This window comes from Pinus tabuliformis, chromosome 9 (assembly GCF_031772625.1).
Source record: "Pinus tabuliformis cultivar Carrire ecotype Pingquan chromosome 9, CPIR1, whole genome shotgun sequence".
Lineage (NCBI taxonomy): Eukaryota > Viridiplantae > Streptophyta > Pinopsida > Pinales > Pinaceae > Pinus > Pinus tabuliformis.
The window spans coordinates 469,941,058-469,955,722 of NC_142307.1; the positions used below are offsets into that span (position 1 = coordinate 469,941,058).

The following is a 14,665-nucleotide window of genomic DNA, read 5'->3' on the forward strand; positions in this document are numbered from 1 at the left end:
TTTCTCCATGAAATGTTGTAATTAGTGAGTGAAATATGTTTTCTCACCCACAAAAGAACTAGAGCACAGAATGCCTGAGTAAGAGAGATAAATTAAGTGTTGTAGACTGCATATGCATAGTCATAGAATAATAGTAATTCACAAAAATTATAGAAAAGGAAGTTGTTATAAGAGAAGGGAAAAAAATGTGTAAGCATTTCCACTAACACCATAGCATAGTCCAACTTTTTTGAGAAGTCCCTTCTTCCATAATAATTCACTAACCTCAATTGTAGCTTGACGAAAGACAGGTTCCCCTGGAAGTACCTGATAAAAAGAAAAGGCCTTTTAATACTGAATACAGAAAGAGAAAAAGCTAAAAATGAACCTTTAACTCTTTCTCAATGTAAAATCCTGTCAAAATGTCAGAGGTAGATAAAAGGTAGACTACATCTTTTATGAGTAACATACACATCCTTAACTAATCATGTAGTCTTAACCATGAAATTTCAAGTCCTACCTATGCTACCTTGCAAAGAGACATTGCAATACCAGGTGCACCATGGCACCATTGCACAAGCTTGTCCCTCGTATTACCTTCACTTGATGGGAAGTTTCCTGACTCTGGGAAACATTTTCTAATCATGTAAAGCAATGTTCCCTTGACATCATCTGCATCTTCTTTATTTAGTGGAAAATGAAGAAGGACATGCATTATTCCAACCAACCCATGTGCATCCCCCCAGTACCTCGTCCCATGCCATTGATACATCAGGGGGAAAGGTGTATGGGATGCACCCATTCTTCCACCAGCTAAAACAACATCCACAATTGGGCTCTGAAACCAAAGAATTGAACATTGGTAAATCAGACCAGGTAGAGACAATGAGAAACTCCCACAGATTATACAAGGTACATGTGTCCTTGTCATATCTATTTACTTTTCTGTTGATGGTGCTGGACTCACCAACATGTCAGGGGATCTCCTCAATAAGAAGTCCCAACTAGGCCTCAGACCGTTTGGTGTAGGAGTCCTAGCAGTGGGTCGTACAATATCGCCTTGACCGTGGTTGCGCGCAGAGGCAAGCAGGATGTCTTTGTTGGTAGCAAAGGTGTGACGAGCGCATCAAGCTAAGGAAGGTGCATGAAGGGTTCAAACATAATGAAGGTGGAATGAGTATGCCCCTTGGGAACCTGTGAAAACACGTAGCTTGGAAGGGAACACACTAGCAAAGATACGTCACAAGCTGGAAGGAAGGGGAACCAACAATCCAAAGTGATGGTTAAATCAACAACACATCTCAATAAGATTCATACATACATATATAGAAAGAGTCCATACATACATGCGTAAGAAAACAACTACATATATCATTAGAGCAACCAAAAAAGCTGAAATACAATAACAACATATGCATGAAATGTGTTGGCTTTGTTATATTATGAGTGAAAGATCCAATCATACAATACAACCATGACCAACCACTAGTTCCAACAACGGAATGTAACAGTCACTGCCGCCTACTCCTCCAAAGAGATGTGCTAGCTTTACACTGTAGAGAAGCCAAGGCTCGTTACAATACATTCCAAACTTTCTCTAAGATACACCTATAGGAAGCTTGGTCACCAAAAGCTTGTACAATGAGTTATGAGGTTCTATAAATAGCAAAGGGTGGGGTGACCCTTAACATTCCCCTTTGTGACTCTTCACCTACCCTCATGACTCTTAAACTACTACATGATTGTTACATTTGACCATTGACACTTGGTCTTTCACTTTACAAGATGTTACATCAAAATCTGCACATGTACCCATGTGAGACAAAATAGGCTTGAGTAAGCCATGCAAGACACTACTAAGACTCAGAGAACTGTGGGAAGACCAACTCTTCGACATCCTCAGGATGATCGACAATGGCAAACTGATGCCAAGCTTGGTAGTCTGTGATGGTGTCCACGTGCTCAATGGTGACATCCTATTGAAAGTGAACTCTCGCCTCTGTTGCATTCGGGTACACTAATATGGCGCCTCTGAACAACTCGTCTGTTAACATGCACATCATAGTCTTGAGTGTGGCTAGACCAGCAATATACTGATGCATAATGTTTGCACTGATCTCCATGTTTGCGTTGGTGGCTACACACATCAACTCGTCGAAGTACATGTCCAAATCTATTTGGAATTGGTTCTTTGACTTTTCTTCGGTGAGTGTGCCAATAGATAGGAACGTGTGCATGTGCACAATGACATCAAAGATTTTGAATACCCGTGCATGCAAAGACTGCAAATCGGTGATGAGCTGCGGGAGTTTGTCACAGTTCTAATTCTGACTCCTGATGCGTGCCTTCAACTCTACTGTGTTGGGCTTCACCATATTTGGCAAATGAAATGGGGCTCCTTTGTATCTCATTATCCATGTTTGCATGCGGTCGATAGTAGTGTGCAAATTCGAGAAGATGCATGCTCTCCTAGCACAACGATGCTGCCAACTGTTGAGATGGAAAACTGCCTTATGCACGATGCCAAATTTATAATACAACATCTGCATGACTCCCTCAAGGGATGATACCTCATCTAGGAAATTTCACTCTCGCACAGTGGTCCTTTACAAAGAAATGCGAGTCATATGGATTGAAACTTTTGGTGCCAAAATTAAATCTTTTGAACTCTTCGTCTCGACATCAGCATGCTTGAGATTCTGTATCTCGTATAACCCTATCTATAAAGGAAGAGTGGGCCAAGGTGCCTTCTTATTCCTATGCAGTCTACTGAAAAACCTGTCAACATGTGATACGACACTTATTGCATGACGATATTATCCATGGAAAACTGTGATAAAACATGCAGAGGCTTCTCCATGCTGTACATCCGTATGAAGGTGCCAAGGGGTGAAGCATACCAATCTGCTATGTCGATCAATGCCTCCATTACTGCCTGCGATATGCAAGGTGGATCCTGCTCAAATATCATTTTGTACACTGGGGTGACAAAGTGGCTTGATAACTGTGTGATGACTCCACAAAAACTACATTCGCAGAACAATCTACAATAACTGTGGATAGAGGTTTCTGAAGGTGTCCAGGCCCACTTCAAGCCTGGGAAATACTTACGAGCACATATTGCATCTAGTATCTATGCAAAAATGTATATTAGTGCTTACTAATCTTCGGGTGGATGCCGGGCTTCTGTCACCTATTCCTTCAACCTGAGAGCAAACATGTCAGACCAGTTGCATGGCCTTCCTTCGCTGGCCAGTTGGTCCAACGCAATCACCATGTTTTGCGGGAAGGTCTCTATGTTCTCTTGGCAATATAAGCAGCATGAAAAGATGAATAAATATTGATATGCCTTCCACAATATGTTCGTCTTGTAAACAAGGTTGGGTGTTATCCTAAACATGGCTAGATCTTTAACCCAACTCTTCAATATATCTCTGGAGTTTTCGTTGTTGTGTGTGCTGAAGGGTTTCTCCATTGTTATCATCGACTGTGGAAAGTGATACATCTCCTTATAGTCCTTCTCCCTGAAGGTAGTAGGCTCTATCTCGCTAACACTTCTCAACATCATCGTCTCAGGATTAGTTTGCGAGACAATCCAATGTATCATGTTCGTGCAAGGAAACGTGGTATAACTACATGCAACCCAGTATAAGCTAGACTTGTGGATGTTGACATAGAGCCTACAGTCTTCTAGATATTCCTTAAATGTGTCTAAGAATGTATCGTTGATGTCCTACCATTTCATCTTGATGTCTATGTTTATGAGTAGCTTAGTGTCTTCATAAATGGGCAAAGCCATAGACACTTGTTCAACTACATCTCCAGCTGCACTTCCAACGGTGTCCTTTAACCCCATTCTCTTGGAGGTCATTGTACCTGTACTACTGAGATACGAATAAACACCTGTTATACCTACGACATAGCAACACTCATGGAAAGAAATATGTCATTTGAAAGCCAAAAAAATCTGAGGATTGACATGTAACATACCTGGGTGACTGGTAGTAAAGATTGCGCAATTTTCACCAGGAGGCTGGGAGACTGACTGCCAAAGCTACGCAAGGCACAGTCTAGGCTTTCAGGAGGCTAATTGACTACTGGAACTGCGCAATACATAGTCCAACCTTCCTGCTGAGGACTAAAACTACGCAATGCATAATTTTAGTCAGTAAGGGTATGCAAGCCCAGAGATTGCATTGCACAATTTTTTGGGTCATTAGGGCACTGCCTCCCAGAATTACGCAATGCAAGCCTAGAGGTCAGTGCTGGCTAGGTTTGCACAGTTTTTGGAGGGAAGGCAGAGCCTTCACTTCTATAAATGCGCATTTTTGTCCAGGCAAGGCAAGGTCTAATCCAAGGCAGCCTAGACCCGCCAACGGGAGACTGAAAATATGAAGAGGTTTGCATGAATGGTGATACTGAGTGTAAGCAAGAGTGAATGGTCATGCATGCAAATAGTGAATGCAAGATTCAGAAAATGGGAACGCATGCATGTGTGTGAAATGAGTTGTCGCAATGATGACTGTTAGTGAAAAACAATGTCATGCATGCGACAACAGTGAGCTGCATACCAAAACTAAGACAATGGTTCTACAAGATAATATACATTAAAATGACAGTAGGCGTTCAACAAAACCAAGCAAACAACATTCATAAAAGTGAAATACAAAAAGTGACAGAAAAGCAACAAATGACATGAAAAGCAGACTTACTCGGAAACAACTGAGTTGAATGTGTCGAAGACTCCTAGATGTGTTATGGGATGTCAAAGCTCCAAGATCGATATGAGGAATGAGCTCTACAACTTTGAATAAATAAGTTTGAGGTTTATCATGCACATGCAACAAATCTGGGAAAAAGCAACACTTGGAGGGAAGTTTCTAAAACAATCTTTACATGTAACCTCCAATTGCTAAAAATAGATCCCTAAAATTTAGCGATGCTTTTTTCATGTTTCTTTCTTGCTATTTCGAGAAAAAGCAATCTGTGCATGCAAATCAATATTGTTTGGTCCCAAAGGGAACCAGTCAACCTAAAGGCACATGCAACAATCTGCAAGCATGGGAAAGGGATTTGCATAGTTTCTGGGCTGAGTAGGGATGGTTATCCCTCAGGCATTACACAATTTCTGGGGTCAGCAGATCACTGCCTTCCAAAATTGCACAATTTCTAGGCTGAAGCCCATTGACTTGCTAGATTGTGCAATTTTCTAAGGGAGGGTTGCCTGGCTGGACTGTGCAATTCTAGAGCCTCGCATGATTGTGCAATTTTTAGAGGGAAGGCTGGTTCCCCTCCAAAATTGTACAATTTTCAGAGTGAACATCTCAGCCAAAAAATAACCTAAGTCTGGAATGGAAGCCTGTCATGGGAAACAATCAAGTTAACATGTACATGCTCACAAGCTTTTGAAACTCAGCTAAAGCCTATGTACTTGACAGTAGAAGACATGTTGTTAAGGATTGTTGGTAGGGAGGCTCCAAATGAAGCTAAGACAAAATTTTGGAGGGTGGTTGTACTTGGTACAACACTTGGTGACACACTAGTAGAACTCCAGCTCTCTGAATGGACCTTATTTCATGAAAAGTAAGTCTAACACCTCCGGGAGTATTTTTCAATTCCCTAATCATCATGACCCCCACACTAGCTTGATTTAAAGATTCAACATCTGTCATGCTCTTGCTCAGTCAGCACACATTCCAATCCAAGTCAACAAAGTTGTTTTGATTGGGATTATGGGTATGTTGGTACACAAGAAATATGATATTCAGAGTTTAAGTTTCATCTCTGGTGTTGCTCTGTTGCCAACAGGCCTGGACAGTACCCTAACTGAGTCACGCAGGAACACAAGCATCGCTACGCTACTAGCAAGCCTGGTCAGTACCCCAGTGGAGTTACTTACATCACCTCTTTGTGCAGGAAGCCTTTCTCTTCTTTCGCCTTATTCTTTTTTTCATTTTTAAAAAATTTTCGCATTTCATATTTTCCTTTTTAATTACTGTGCATAATCACTTATTTATTTCAGAGGCGGAAGAGGTATCCCACCTTATTGAAAGCATAAGAGGTTTTTCCTTTAGAGAAGTATTTTGTATATACCTTTGACATACTTGTTAATGTTTTCCCCCTCACCTTACTCTACTTGAATGAGCTGACAAGGATTAACCCAAAACAACTAACTAGAGTAGGTGATACTAGTTAGTGTGCAAGCATTGTGTTTTCATCAAGGTTCATTTCGAACAACACGTATATTCCATTGGCATATCATTGACCGAAGGTAAAAAGTTCTACATACAGAGATAAGACGACAGATAACTAAGTATTGATAACTACACAAGTCCTCTTGTACTTTACCCTGGATTGTTTCAAGACTCATACACGGTTTCATGCGAAATTAACCTACAAATGTAAACAAGAAAAAAAACAACTAAAAGATCAAAGAATAGAAGAAAAATGTGAAAGCAAAGTGAGTAAGAAAACAAGTAAGAAAGCCAACAAATACACAAGGCAAGAAGCAAACATGTATGCAAGCAAACAATACAAGAAGAAAACACTACTCCCACTCCTAAGATAACGGTGCATGCGCATGATCATGTGAAGTGATATTTCCAATGCAGCCACCGGTGCATTGCTCGACCCAAGCTGATGAAGGCATGGTTTGCGAACAGCACAATCGCGCAAACCAACAAACATGAAAGATATAACAATGAAGACAAACACACTTCGAGTCTAAATGTGTCCACAAAACATAGATGAGTGTATGCGCATGACATGCAATTTTTGGACTTGCCATGGTGATATATGACACTGCGTGCAGATGTTAAGCATATTCATTCTCTTGACTGTGACATGCAAGAAAACGAGAGAAACAAATACAACTTGCATCACACACATGTTCTTGCTGTGTAAGATTCCTCCAATGCATTAGCGATGGGATCATGTAGTTCGAGTGGAGGAAGTGGAATCAGTGTGTGGGATTGATATTCAATGGATACATATGAGTGATGAGGAGCCTTGGGTGTTTCAACAATTTCCTGACTGGAAGTGAAACCAACCTCAGGACAACGAGGGCCTGACACAACCATTAGCTCGGTTTGAAGTGCCTCAATAGTCTGTAGGGTTTCAATTTCGTTGACAAATAGTTCATCATAAATAGGTGGCTTTAAAAAATCAATGGTGATAGAATCAACATCGTGATTGAATACAAAAGTAAATGGATCACGATAGTTACAATCATAAAAATTAATGATTTATTCGGCATCCTCATGATTAGATAAATCAAATAGAGGGATAGATGAGAAGTAAGAATGTTCACCCTCTGCGTTTCTGGAAAAAACAGATGAGAAATCAAGTGGATTTTGAATGAAGTATTTGTCCTCTCCATTGTCAAATGATGGACTAACATCCGATGTGTTCTGCGAATGATCAACAATAGGTGCATCCGCTAGTGGATTTACACAAGGAAAATCAGTGATGGTGGAATCACCAAAGATGTTAGGAAAAGGTGGAGGAGGAACGAGCGGAAGGAGATCATATTTTGCTGTGAGTTGATTTTCAGTTTCCCATCCATTCTCATCATGAATGATAATGCAGGTTGGTTGTACAACACCAACTCCATTGATGGCTTGATCCTCATTCACAACAAGTGTAGAGTCCGGAACGGAAGAACACAAGACGGTGAGATCCGAAGGATCAACAGAACACGAAGTCAGAGGTCGTGGTAAAAGAGGCATGTGACAACCCATGGGCTTCGCAACCAAATATGCTCAAAAATTGAGAAAAGTGATGTTGGGAGGATGTGACAGTTGAACAGTTGTGTGTTCATGCTCTCCCACATCACTCTACGATGGTGAAGTTATTTGATGAGGGGACGACAGAAAAGCACTTGTGACAGTGACTGTGTCCATTTGTGATTGCACAACCCCATCACCAAAGTATGCTAAGGGGGTTTTAAACTTTAGTTTCATCTTGGGATTGAGTGATTTGTTAAGACAATATTCAAATCTATCCCAAAGATATTGAAAATTCATCTGGATTTTCCAAGCGTCAAACTGCAATACACGGAAGTGCTTCCAAATATCCATAGGCGATTCTTAAGGAGTCTTCTATTGTTTTAACGTTTTTTTGTCAAGAGGTTCCAGACCAAAATTATGGAAAGTAGATTCATTGAGATCATAGAACTGGTCAAGTGAGTGCATGCTGCCACAAGCTAAGTTGTGGCACCATCGTTGTGGAGATTCATGAAGTGTGTATGAAAGCAACAAACTGGCCTCTTCATCAGAGAAATAATTTGCATCATCAATAAATGCATAGAAGTCTTTTAAGTACCTAGGCCAGGCCACTTCACCTTGACCATCATACATGAATTCTGAAAAGAGATCAAAAAACTCCCTTGTGATGTCAACAGGTTCAACATAAGACAAACATCGTGGAGGGATGAGTCTAACAGTATCCATGATGGATATGTAAAGATTAAAAATAGGATGTGAGGGCTTAGCTTGTCATTTGGCCCTCCATCTAGCACCAAAAATGTTTACGGTGCTAGATCCACCAACATGTCAGGGGATCTCCCCAGTAAGAAGTCCCAATTAGACCTCAAACTATTGGTGTAGGAGTCCCAGCAGTGGTTCGTATAGTATCGCCTTCACTGCGGTTGCACACAGAGGCAAGAAAGATGTCTTTTTTGGTAGTAAGTGTGTGACCAGTGTAGCAAGCCAAGAAAGGTGCATGAAGGGTTCTAACACATGGAAGATGGAATGAGTGCGCCCCTTGGAAACCTGTGGAAACACATAGCTTGGAAGGGAACACACGATCAAAGATACATCACAAGCTGGAAGGTAGGTGAACCAACAATCCAAAGTGATTGTTAAATCAATAGAACATCTTAATAAGATTCATACATACATATATAGAAAGAGTCCATACATACATGCATAAGAAAACAACTACATATATCATTAGAGTAACCAAGAAAGATGAAATACAATAACAACATATGCATGAAATATGTTGGCTCTATTATATTAAGAGTGAAAGATCCAATCATACAATAGAACCATGACCAACCATTAGTTCCAACAATGGAACATCACAGTCACTGCCGCCAGCTCCTCTAAAGAGATGCACTAGCTCTTCACTATGGAGAAGGCAAGGCTCATTGCAATACACTCCAAGCTTATGCAAAAAGTATATTGAAATGTATATAAAGATAAATTCTTTTAGGAAGATTTGTTTATTATAAATAATTTATTAATATTACTATTAAAATATAATTATTAAAAAAACTTATTTAATAAATATTTTTCATAATTTTTAGTAATTCTAATATTACTATTAAAATATAATTATTAAAAAAATTATTTAATAAATATTTTTCATAATTTTTAGTAATTCTTTTTTAATTTAAAAACAATTTATAAGGTTTTATTAAGATATAAGTTTTTACTATCCATTTTCTTATTATTTTTTCAAAAATTTCTCATTAAATTATTTTATTTAAAATATATATAAATTAGAAAAATCATTCATATATTATTAAAATAAAATACCTAAACTTGCACATCTTAGAAGATGCATTCTATCAAGTTTGTTAGAAACTTGCACCTAGCCTTATTCAATGCAAAGAATAACCCATGTCTAAGAACAACATCACATTTACTTTGACTAAGATATTATCATTATAGATATATAACCTACTAGATTTATTAAAAAATTTCACTAAGTTCTATTTGCAAAAAAAAATTATAAAAAAAAAACATTGTTAAATATATTTTCACTAAAATATTGTCGTTAAAGATACATAATCTATCAAATTTACCCCAAACTTAAACTTATACATAATCTTAATTGAAAAAAATAACTTAATTACACTGATGACAAAATTTATTTTCAGAAACAAAATAACACAATGTAAATAGGGTCAAAAAAATTTGAAGCTAAATAAAGTTCATGAATTATTTTTAAAACCATACTTTTGGGATTGAGAATATTTAAATTATTATTTTAAATAAAAAATTTCTTAAAAAAATTACTTTCTTTTAAAAAGACATAAAAGTAAATTAATAAAAATTTGTTATTTAGATATCTTTCCTGCAAAGGAGTAAATAAAAATTTGTTATTTAGATATCTTTCCTGCAAAGGAGTAATGTGAAGTAGAGAATATTGTTTTCTTTAAAAGAAAAATCATATAAAAAAAATATTACTTGAGGTCATTAAAATAGATTATAAATAAAAGTGTAAGTAAATGTATTATAATGATTAAAAATGTCAAATGAATGTATTATAAATACATGATAGATATTTAAAAATAAAAAAATTCACCTTTCAAGTTTAAATTGGGGGAAATTAAAAAAAATATTAATAATTATAATTTATTCTATTAATAACATATTGTTACATAGATATTAAATATTTTATTTGTAATAAAATATTATTTTTATATTGAATTGTGATATTAACCATTAATGCTGAAAATGAAATTATTAATATTTTATAATGTTTTTAATTAAAATTAAAAAAAAAAAAACTAAATATGTATATTCATTTATGCTTTTTATTATAGTCAACATTATTTTTTGTTTAAAATATTTATTTTAAAAGGGCACAACTCCATGTTGAGGATATATGGAATGACACATCACTCTCATACTTGAATGTAGAATGCACTTCTAGGCTCAACCACCATTTCAAAATATTTGTCACAATACTAACCTTGTTAGCCTATCAAATCACTAAATTGATAATGATTTTGAAATACTCCTCTTAATATTTTTAATACAAAAGTAAAATCTTAAAAAAAAATCATTTCTCACTTTTCTTAAAATTAAATAAATTAATTTTATTTTAATAAATAGTAATCATCATCAATCATTTTATCTGTAACACACTACTACCTTAATCCACCTTTTCATTATAGAAAACATTTCCATCTTCATGGATATTAAACCTTATACATTGTGAAAATCTTTTAGCTCTTCACCCATAAATCTCACTTTTTATACATGTAAAAATATATTTTTGATTAAAAGTTATTTTTAATTAAAAATTATTATTGAAATATAGATTTCTATAAAATTATATGAAATTAAAAGAAAAATACACAATAATAGGCAATTTAAATGGTAAAAATAAAACTTTTAAAACATAATTCTATTAGAAATATTTAAAATTTAAAAAGTTAAAGTTAAACAACATTGAACTGTACAGAGAAAGTCTTGTTTCCAAATACTCCTGATAAATGTGTTATTGGAGATGGTGTCAAGCCACGGCTTGTATTGACCCCTGCATAATCATGGAGATATTGAAACTCAACCTTTCCAGATCTTTGATCTAGTACAGTAAAGCTAAAAATTGCATTCAAACCTTGCTGTTGGTTCAATAATTGTCACAATAGCAAACAAATTGGAACTTGTATCCACTTTAATATCTGTTGTGATTTTATCATTCTTCAGCTGAGTGTTTAGATATCCTAGAAAAAACTCTCCTTTCTTAATGTTGGTAGATGTAAATGTCAGTCCACTGGATGTGTAGGAAGTGAAACTAAAGTTCTGATTGAAATTGTAATCCTTTTTAAGAAGATCTCTAGTCTTCTTTCCAATGTTGGAGTACAGTTGAAGAGCCTTTCCCATGGCTAAATTCCTTCGATTTCATTCCAAGAAAAGAAACACCTGAAGAAGGAAGAAGCTCTAACACGGTAAGAAATGACAGAAGCTACCACCATTCCAACTTATATACAATGATCGATAGGGAATCGATATACAAGCAAGACAAAGCTAGGGTTTGAGTTCATTTATAGTGTCCCCTAAATGGATCCTTTCTCTCCTTTGTTGAACTATATAGGTACGCTTTAAAATTTCATTCTCCCTGTCATTAAAATATTCACGTTTTAGTAATTTCTAGTGCTTTTTGATTTGAAGTTCGAGGCCTGGAAGGGTTGTCATTATTGGTCAGCTGACCTTTTCAAGATGAGAACCCGAGTGTAAAACTCGATGAGAAGCCTACAACACAAAAAAAACACCTAACAAATTTAAGAGGAGGCCATTGACTAGCCTCTAACAATTGAACCTATACATAAATTATATCATAACTCCAATTCAAATTATTTCTTGGTCAGGGCTAGGTCCAGTTAGCATGGAAAGTGTCCAGGTGGAGTCAACGTCATCAGAAGTGTTGGAGTTGAGGTTTCATTAAGAAATTGTTCAGGAGGAGGACCAAGGTCCAACCCCAACCTCAAGTTAGGCCTGACCTCCCGATTGCTCTATTGGCACCCACTTTGTTGGGACCATAACGTGGAAATTTACAAAGGGCCACGATAATATAATATCCAATGGTTTTTTTTTTTAATTTGTTAAATGAAACTTAAAGGAAACAAAGAAGGCTAGATCAATTTTGGAATCATGCCAACATTGAACTGTAAAGAGGAAGTCTTGTTTCCAATTACTCCTGAGAAATGTGTTTATGGAGATGGTGTCAAGCTAATTCTTCTATTGACTCCTGCATAATCATGAAGATATTAAAGTTCAACCTTTCCAAATCTTTGATTTGGTACAGTAAAGCTAAAAATAGTGTTCAAACTTGGTGTTGGTTCATTAATTGTCATAGTTGCAAATAAATTGGAACTTGTATCCACTTTAATATCACTTTTGATGTTATTATTTGTAAGCTGAGTGTTCAGATCTCCCAGAAAAAATGTCTCCTTTCTTAATGATGGTAGATGTAAATTCTAGTCCATTAGATGTGTGGGAAGTGAAGCTAAACTTTTGGTTGAAATTGTAATCCTTGTTAAGAATATCTTTGGTCTTCTTTCCAATTTTCGAGTATAGTCTAGGACCCTTTCCCATGGTTGAATTCCTTCGATTTCTTTCCAAGAAAAATCACTCAAATAAGGAAGAAGCTTCGACCCGATAAGAAATGATAGAAGCTACCACCATTCCACCTTATATACAATGATCAATAGGGAATTGATTTATAGGAAATATAAAGTCTAGGGGTTGAGTTCGTTTACATTGTCCCCTAAATGGATCCTTCCTTTAATTTGTTGAACTATATAGGTGTGCTTTAAAATTTCATTCTCCCTGTCACTAAAATCCTCTAGTTTTAGTAGTTTCTAATGCTTTTTGATTTGCAATTTGAGGCCTGGAAGGGTTGTCATTATTGGTCGACTGCCCTTTTCAAGATGAGAACCCAAGCGTAAAAATTGATGAGAATCCTTTAATGCAAAAAACAACGCCTAACAAATTTAAGAAGAGGCCATTAACTAGCATCCAACAATTGAAACTATGCATAAATTATATCATAACTCCAATTCAAACTATTTCTTCATCAGGGCTAGGTCCAGTTAGCATGGAAGGTGTCGAGGTGGAGTCAAAATAGTTAGAAGTGTTGGAGTCAAGATTTCATTAAGAAATCATTCAAGGGGAGGACCAAGGCTTGACCTCGACCTCCAGACTACTCCATTAGCACCCACGTTTTTTGGACCGCAGAGTGGAAATTTACTGACCCTAGCATAATCATACAAATATTGAAGCTCAACCTTACCAAATCTTTGATCTGCTAAAGTAAATCTAAAAATTACGTTCAAACCTCATGTCGGTTCATTAATTTTCATAGTTTCCAATAAATTGGAACTTGTATCCACTTTAATATCAATTGTGATGTTATTATTCTTCAACTAAGTGTTCAGATCTCCCAGAAAAATATCTCCTTTCTTAATGCTGATAGATGTAAATTCCAGTCCAGTGGATGTGTAGGAAATGAAACTAAACTTTTGATTGAAATTATAATCCTTGTTAAGAAGATATTTGATATTCTTTCCAATGTTGGAGTATAGTTTAGGACCCTTTCCCATGGCTAAATTCCTTCAATTACTTTCCAACAAAAAAAGCACCTAAAGAAGGAAGAAGCTCCGACCTGGTAAGAAATGACAGAAGCTACTATCATTCCACCTTATATACATTTAATTGAAACATTCTATTCAGCTACATCAGCAAGCTACGAGTATTTATATTAATGGATAGATATTTAAAATGATAATATTTACAATAATCTCGACATAACTAGAACGATAGAATTTTTGATAACCTTGGCATGACTAAATGTATAGACTTAGAAAGAAGGTACTATGATCATGCACCATATAGTGGGAAAACCATTACAAATAGAGATAAATTGTCCCTTGTAACACAATATAGTATTTTCAACGTGCAATATTACTTATCCTCAGACCTTCAACAAAGATGAAATTTGAAACATAAAGCTAAAATCATTGAAGTAAAAAAAAACAAGCCCAAACTTACAAATAAATAAATCCATAACTTGAAATAAGTAAATAGACAAAAATAAGATGGACTTACAAGACAATAGAATCCATGCTCAAACCAAGCCCATGATCTTGATGCCTTATATTAAAGGCAGAGGCCATGGTAAGCCAAACATGTATCACTGCAGAAATTTATGACTTGACATTGATCCCAATCCACACTAAAGAAAATTTCATCAGATATTCCCTAGGCTTCATTTTATATTTCAAGCTATAAAATATATCAACATTGGTGAGACGGAAAATGGATAAACACAATAGTTGGAAGAATCTCTAATGAGATCAATTTACATTACAACTTGTCCAAAACTCAACAAAGACACTATAGGGGAAAACGTTACAGAGGAAGAACATATCTCTAGGCATCTTGTACAT

At 36.2% G+C, this 14,665-nt stretch overlaps 1 pseudogene; it reads right to left on the reverse strand.

Annotated features, from left to right (window-relative positions):
• Window positions 1-499: 499 nt before the first annotated feature.
• The window catches only part of LOC149149230 (lanC-like protein GCL1), a 29,609-nt pseudogene continuing 15,443 nt past the window's right edge, over window positions 500-14,665 (reverse strand).